Source organism: Poecilia reticulata, linkage group LG8 (genome assembly GCF_000633615.1).
Source record: "Poecilia reticulata strain Guanapo linkage group LG8, Guppy_female_1.0+MT, whole genome shotgun sequence".
NCBI classification, from domain to species: Eukaryota; Metazoa; Chordata; class Actinopteri; order Cyprinodontiformes; family Poeciliidae; genus Poecilia; species Poecilia reticulata.
In genome coordinates this window covers 24654467-24662310 of record NC_024338.1, presented here as the reverse complement: position 1 = coordinate 24662310, position 7844 = coordinate 24654467, and the positions used below count along the sequence as shown (strand labels likewise).

General features: G+C 44.6%; 1 protein-coding gene across 1 annotated transcript in view; it reads right to left on the bottom strand.

The window, feature by feature from the left end:
- glis2b (GLIS family zinc finger 2b) overlaps positions 1–6954 on the bottom strand; it is a 29843-nt gene extending 22889 nt beyond the window's left edge. Inside the window, exon 1 of the mRNA XM_008416700.2 lies at positions 6102–6954. The gene's annotated coding sequence lies outside the window, so the exon portion shown is untranslated. The remainder of the gene's footprint in view (positions 1–6101) is intronic.
- Positions 6955–7844: the final 890 nt, after the last annotated feature.

Here is a 7844-nt window from a genome sequence, read left to right as displayed (position 1 = left end):
CCCCACCATCTATCCCACTCCCCTTCTCTGCCTTCCAGTGAGTAATTCTTCACTCGCACTTACAGACAGAGCTCCTCTTCATCTGACGCCTCCCTTTCTCTTCTCGTCAAACAAGAAATCACGCACATACRTACCTTGGTCATACTGTACTGCCAGCKGAGCTATTTAGGGTATATAAAGAGAATCCGGGGAGTTAACCAAGCGAGTAAATAATAACACAAACCAGCTGTGTTTCTGCTGAATGTGCAGTTTTGGGCTCAAGCTTCAAAACATATAAAATCAGTAAAACTACATCTGCTTCTGCTGTCACTTAGTCCCTCGGAGGATTCCCACCCCGTGGACTTTTTCATGTCGTTGAGGTTTAGTTTAATAGAGCGACACAGGGTCGCATGTAGCTGGTTTTCCAGTTTCCATACAAAGACGAATCAGAAAGTTTTYGCATGCGTTTACGCTAAGCCCCTTGGCACCGATACCCTTAAATGAAGTCAAGTGCAGCCAACTGCCTTCAGAAGTCACCTGGAAAACAGAGTCCATCTGTGTGTAATTTAATCTCAGTGTAAACACAGCTGTCTGTGGCCTCAGAAAAGGCCTCAGATTTTGTCGGGGAAAACGTCGGTGAACGGACAAATGTGAAAGTTGCTCTGGTCAGAGGAGACCAAAAATTTTWTAAACTTTCTGGAATGCACGCAAAACTAACACTGACTGYTCCGTCTTCGTGGTGAAAGATGKTGCTGGCAGCATCACGGTGCTCAWATTTGATGGGAGGACAGGTGGAGCTACATAAATAATGATCCTGGAAGAAAATGAGTTTTTGTTCCAGCAAGAAAACCACCCTAAATATGCAGCCAKAGGTACAAAGGAATAGCCTAGATTAAAGCATATTGATRTGTTAAATGACCTAGTCAAAGTCAAGACCTAAATCCAATTGAGATTCAAGATTATAACATTGATGTTCACATGTCCTCGCCATCCAGTGAGTGAAGACACCCCAGAARACTTTCAGCTGTAGGTAAAAGGTATCTAAAAAGCAACCTCCACAAAATCAAATTAAATTATATGGACATCATTCCACACAATAGTTGAAAAGCTAAAGGACTGTGAATTCTTCTTCAAGACACTTATATGTTGTTCCGTGGTATGATGTCAAATCCGATGCTGAAAAGGTTTAGGGGGTATAAACATTTTTGAAATGCTCTGAATAAGTCCAAGAAGCTAACCAGAAACATTCTTCTCGGTCAGCTCTTTCACACTAAAGTTATGCTTTTATGTCTTAAATTTTCCTCTTCTCCTCTTTATTCAACTGCTTCCCATCAAGAGCACGTTGTTCCAGACATGTTCTGCATATTGTCTGAAGAGGTTTGCAAGCTGAAATCCTCTCACGAGGGAATCGTTGAGTTGGGAGTGCAGAAGGCCCTTTGCAGAAAATGAGAAGAGGCTGGGTGGGGTAGTTGGACTCGAGCACTGAGTTGTCTGTGTTTATTTTGGAAATGCAGCCCAGCAGACCTGAAGCCGAGGAACTGATCCCCGATCTTTGCTGGTGTAAGAACAGGATGGAAGCATTCATTTTCAGTGTTCGATACAGGTGATTTAAAGCGAAAGAGCGGTTTCCTATAAGGAGCCAACCATGGGGAAACCAGGAGCTGTCTGCTCTCAGAGGAAACAGTGAGGCGGTGAGGTGATTAGTGGTTACAGTTTAACTGGAGAAAAATGCACGGTGTGTGAGCCACGCCAGCCAGGCGACAAGGAGGTATGCGCTGGTGTCTTTCAGCTTCCAAGTGAGCGTGAGTCAAGCTCTGCGCTGCATCCGTTCTGTCTATTTTTACTGCGTGGGTCCATGGAGGCGACCATCGCCCCACGAACACATCCCATAACCCACCGATGATGACTCCGTCACTCCAGTGGTACGTGGCAATAAGAGCACTTACGGAAAAATAAGTGACATTAAGAGCCTTGTAGGGTCATATCTACTTTTTTACCTTTGATTCAGTCTGAATCAGCTCCGTTTCAGGTGAATTTTAGTTGAGTCACACTGACACTCTCAAACTTGAGGTTTCTATTTTCAACGGCAAGCATGAATTAGCAACAATAGAATYAGTTCAGGTACCAGAAACATCTCAATCAAAGTCAATAATGCCCCCTTCAAAGCAGGCATAAGCATGGTGACTCCACACAATACACACTGAGCTTTACACCTCTTTCACATCATCTGGAAATGCAAACTCAAGTCAAACCGTTTGGAGTGAATTGTGACGTGGATACAAGAGCCAGAACTTAACCAAACCGCAGCTGCATTGCAGTCGCAAAGCTTTTCATCTTAATATTAATAACTGTTTTTCGTGTGCAATCACAAGACATCCAGCTCTGTCGTGGGGAATCTAAAATAACACACTCTGCATCCCCCGTGAAGCCTGATGCAAGTGTGTATCAGGTGCCTCGTTTTCACAGCATGCCGCCTCATTCACTGACCACCATAATCCTCTCTCCCCTGCTGCTCGGTTGCCTTTCAGCTTGACCATAATCCACAGCAGCTATGGCGCCCCGCTGCAGTACGAATTCAAGCACTCAAAGTAGCTTCCCAAGTTTGAACAACTTGGCWTCTCATTCATCRATTGCGATGTCCGCGGCTGCTCCRATTGACTGGTAAACACGCTGCTGTGGACTCACACGCACTCTGTGCGAAGAGCTTGCAGACTCTGGATCAAAGTATAAATCCTGGGGAAGCAACAACAAGTATTTGAGTTTAAATCAGGACCGGGTTGTACGTCAAGCTTCGAACAGCGAAAAGAAGAAATCRGAGCAACAGGCAAAGCAAATAAGACAAATTGAAAACAGCATTAAGTCCCAAACAAGCTTATTATCATCTAAGCAAAARACTTTCGCCTTAAAAACTCTAAAGCTGCCCATAAATCTGCCTTTCTTGTTGTTTTCTGTCGGCCAACGACGTTTTTATGACTTCTGATGGCAARGGCAAAAAGGCTTTTTGCTTTTGAAAGTGACATGGTTGTTGAGATGAACTGGCAGAGCCCGTTCACAACATTCCTTAACGTCTTCTTAAAARATCCTGGAGGTTATGATTGAAAAACAGTGATGTGGTAAAGCAGAAGGATTTCACTTGTGCTGAACCAGAGGATGTAWTGTGCTGTTCTTGAAGACAGAGGCAGATCCTCAACTCACGGTACGGTCCTTACTGATGCTGCCTGCACCCTAATAACCACAAGACTCTATCTGCTTTGAAAACACTTCTCTCCCACACCACAAACAKGCCCCGTTTTTAAATTTGCAAGGAAASACCAAAGAAGAAAATGAGAAAGAAGAGAGAGAGAGCTGGCGGGGGAAATTTCCTGATGGCTTCCAACATTGTTGATGTGACACTGAAGACGATTTTATGGGCCACGATACAGATGCAGCTTCCGTCAATAAAACAGTGGAGCTTTAGGTTGTGCAGGAGGAATCAAGTCATGGCTGCCTGTGTGCAGATGTTGTGGAGAAGCRTTCTTCTTGACTGACTCCTCCGTCTGTGAGTGGATCATTCAGCAGGACTACGCTGTAGTTAAACCACAATAACATCTCTCCTGCTGCCTGGAAACACTTGTCCACAAGAAGCCACTGACTGGGTCCGTTTTGTTGACACTTTTTGTTCTGTTTCCCACTCATTTTTTGTTGTCTCTTCCTCCGTTTCTGAAGCTTTACTCAACCTTTCTGTGATCCAGCAGTGTGAAACTTGAATACTTTTTCACCGGTCTTAAAGTTTGGATCAGGAGTGTATTAGGTGTTTCCCATCTTCACTTTACTGATCATATTTTGCTCTCTAACGCAGGAAATTACCCAGAGAGTCCACTTTTTTYCACCCAAAAAAAAAAAAACCCAGCAGCTGTTCAGCCCCTTTACAGTTTTGGACCCCAAGTGAATGATGTCATAGTGGTAGCATGGGGCGCAATCTATAGGCGGACGGAAAATTAAAGAAGGGGGTTGATATCGACGCCCGTGGTTTTAATTTTCAGGGACTGACATGGATGAAAGCGATTATCCACTAGTACATGAAGTGAAGTGATTAAATTCTCTTCCAGAGCATCTGCATGAAGATAACTCTCAGTTCAACATGAACAGACCTGCAGCAGAACCTATATTCATCTAGCAGGGTATATACARAAAGGACTGGACAGAGACCTGGTCAACATATGGTCGAGTCTGTACTTGGCACAGAAAATATTAATCAGTTAAAGCTGTCAGCTAAAATGCACACATGCATCCTTGATTGTAGTCGGAGATGCACATCTGGAACTTTGTGGACATCTGGATTACCAGTGGAGTTTAGAGTGAGCAGCGTCCACTCCGTAACCAGTGGTTGTAGACGTTTCTCTGTCTGACCCCAGACTTTCTCTTGGATGAATGTTCAGGCTGACCTGCAGCTGAACTGTTCATCATCTGACTGGATAAACAATGGCTAGAGGAGGCTGTGGATGTGTGGATCACCTCTGTTATGAGTTCAGGGAAGGTTTCAGGATGAAAAAAAAGAAAAAGACTTGCAATAAGGAGGGTGGAATCTCTTTCACAGCTCCCGTTTTACAGGATTGACCCAGTACACAGATACCTCTTGAGTCTACACGTCTCTGCATGAAAAATACCCAACACACACCTTGGAAATATTATAACCATTCTTCATCTGATCCCCTCCAATGTGCCTCCGATGTGCATTGTGACCTTTTTAATGATCAGACCTGATTCCCCTTCAGCCCTTGCCTTGTTAGGTCTGCCTTGGCAGCGCTCGGCTCTCTCCCCTAGCAGCTCCAGGAACAATAGACCCATGAGGGGCAGCCAATGGGGAGAAGGTCCATCGTAAACTAAGTCCCTGTGTGCTGCACAATTAGGCGTAGGGACAGAGCAATTGCTTAATTGGATGAAAATAGCTCTTTATTTATGCTTCTCTTTCTGTGCCCATCCTTGCCCCCTGTACTGCCTCATCTAGCTTGGAGCTGAGCAGAACAGCTACGATAAAGAGATCCTCATTTGGGCCCAGTCATACAATTATAAGGATTGGGTCAGTAGAGAGCCTCGTGGTATGATAACCTTTAGTAAATTAGGTCAAAAGGGTCAAGAAAAAATGTATAACATGATGTATCGGCAAAGGGGGTTTTACTTTTTGGTATTTTGCTCTTTGTAGCCTAGCAAAAAAAGTGTGTTTGATTGGCTTTGTGAGTAAAAGCTTTAATCTGGGAAGGACATCACGGAGTTGAACTCCTCCTTTAAAGTGGAAAGACAAATGAGGTTTGTTAACTGTAGCTAATAATATAATTTATGGGGGAAAAAACATAAATAAATAAAGTATATATTCTATATTTTAGCAAGTAACATTCTTAAATGCGGATACCCCCTAGCCATTTCCATTTGCAGCCAAGATTTCAGCTGGTAGTGGCGGCATCATGCTGTGGGGGATGTTTTTTTTTTTGCATTCTAGGTTAAAGAAGTTGGCCAGAGTTTATAAGAGGTTAACTGAAGCTAAATACAGGACAATCCCGTAAGAAAACCCATTACAGGCTCCAAATGACTTGAAACAAAGTTTGAGAAGAAATATGGAAAATGGCTCCAGCAAAACTGCATGTCAGACAACATCCCTGGAGCGTAACACTTTGTTTACCAATATATATCACAGCCAGGAATCTGCAGACATTGAGCTCTTTATCAGATGTTGTGACAAACATCAGAGAGCTCAGCAGAAACCTGTATCTTGCCCAACATCTGGCCAGGCCGCAAGTGATGAGCTCCTCCATGGGCTATGTAGGGCGGGATTTGTGACACCGCTCTTAAAACGTCTCCCATGGGTCCCGGTGGAAGGCAAAGATGTTTACATCTGGAAAAAGGTTGGTCTAATGTTGAAAAGGGCAATGACACACACACACACGCGCACATGCACACACACACGCGCACACATATCTCTGGCTGAGACGCAACCACCGGCCTTGGAAGTGACAGCACTCCCGGCGGAAGGACTTCGGTGCTGGAAAATAGGTCACTGCCCTGTTTAAATCAGTGCTTTTTCTCAGCCTGGACAGTGAACGCAACATGCACAAGTGACATGCAGGAAAGGGTCAATCCTGGCTTACCTTTACAGTGGATATGGCCGAGATGTCTCCGGTCCAATCCACGTCTTTCCTCCGGAGCAAGAACTTCCCGAAGTCCTTACAGGACCAAACTCCTCGTCAGTTCTGTCGCTTTTTTTCTCTCTCTTCTCGGTGGGATCGAAATATCCAGCTGACAGGTTTTTAGAGATTCTTACTAAGTGTTTAATGTGGCGGTCTGTTCTAAGACCATTGTCGGAGTGGTTTTCAAGCTTGAGAAAAAAAATAAAAAAATCACATAAGAGCTCACCCCGGCGTATGTGACAGCCGGTTGTTTAAATTCCAGCCAAGCTATGGAATGACAGGATGATGTTTTGCATGTTATATTACAACTGGAAACCCATCAGAAAAGTGTAAACACCCGAATCCATAGCCTGGAAATGAAGAGCACTGGTTGTGCTGTGCATCAAAAAGCGCAGAGAGGATTTCTTCCCAGATTCAAAGCGCATCGCTTAATGGCAACGCTGGTCTAATGTCTAATGGGGGGTTTCCTATGGGGTGGTCGGACCAGAGGGATGGCACGAAGTGGTCGAGAGGAAAAAGACGGGGCGGGTTGGCGACGGGGTGTGGGGCTGGATGTGGGAGGATCGTCTCCCTTYTCTCGTCGGTGCTTTTCCAGATCCCAGCGTTAGCCCCGGTTGGTTTTCTTTTTTAGCGCTCCGCGTCTCCTCTGCGTGTTTTCCTTCGGAGACGCTGCGTGTTGATGGTAGTTCTCCCCCACCGCCGTCTGACGCACACAGACATCCGCCCGGAGCCCAGCAGCCAGCCAGCCCGTCAGGACCAGCCCAGAGCCTGCCACCTCAGCGCATGCTTACTGCTCCGCCCATCCATCATGGGCAGTCCCCGGCTTTCCTCCAAGCCAGCCCCCCCTCCTCCTCCACTCCTCTCCCAAAACGTCTGTCTGTCCGCACGGTCAGCCTTGGATCGCCAAAGAGCAAACACCGCATTTTTTTCAATGTTAGTCGGTGTGTACACACTGAGCCTGCTCACCTCCTCTCCTCACCAGCAAACTGTGTAAAGCAAGCAAATCTGCATTACATAAGACAAAAAAACAAAAAAAAAAGTTCAGAGAAGTAACAGTTACCACAGTGTTTGTTTGAAAAAAGAGTTCTACATTAAGTAAAAACATGAGAAATTGATATTAAAACTGTACACTTGTGTAATTAGAAAAGCATCAGCTCTTATAAGCCAGACTTGAAAGGCTAAAGTTAAATCAGATTGGATGAAAATTGTCTGGAAACATCAGTTTTTTACATCCTCCAGTATTTTCCAATTAAATTTAAATCTGGACTATGATTGGGTTGTTGTAACACAATATGAAGATGATTTTCTCTAACTGCGAGGTTCTCTAAGGATCGTCTGCAGGGCCGTGGACAGACCACTAAAGGGGCAGGTGCTCAACAACAAAAACAGGGCACATCTAACCGCATTCTAGGACAGAATATTAACAAAGCCACACAGCTTTCAGAGTTTAATAAACAATGATAAATTACAAAAATGTGACATATACAATCAAACATCTCCATATAGAGCATAACACTATGCCTATGTAAGATATTTTATTAGTAATTTCTTTCTGCAGGTCTATTGTGTTATAGGAAAGTATTGCAATATTCAAACCCGCAATTTCGCAGGACATGTAAATCAGAGCTAGACCCAGTGGCGCAACTACACATTATTCAGGTGGATGCGAAAACATAGATCGGCGCCCCCCTTCCCCCCGAGGGA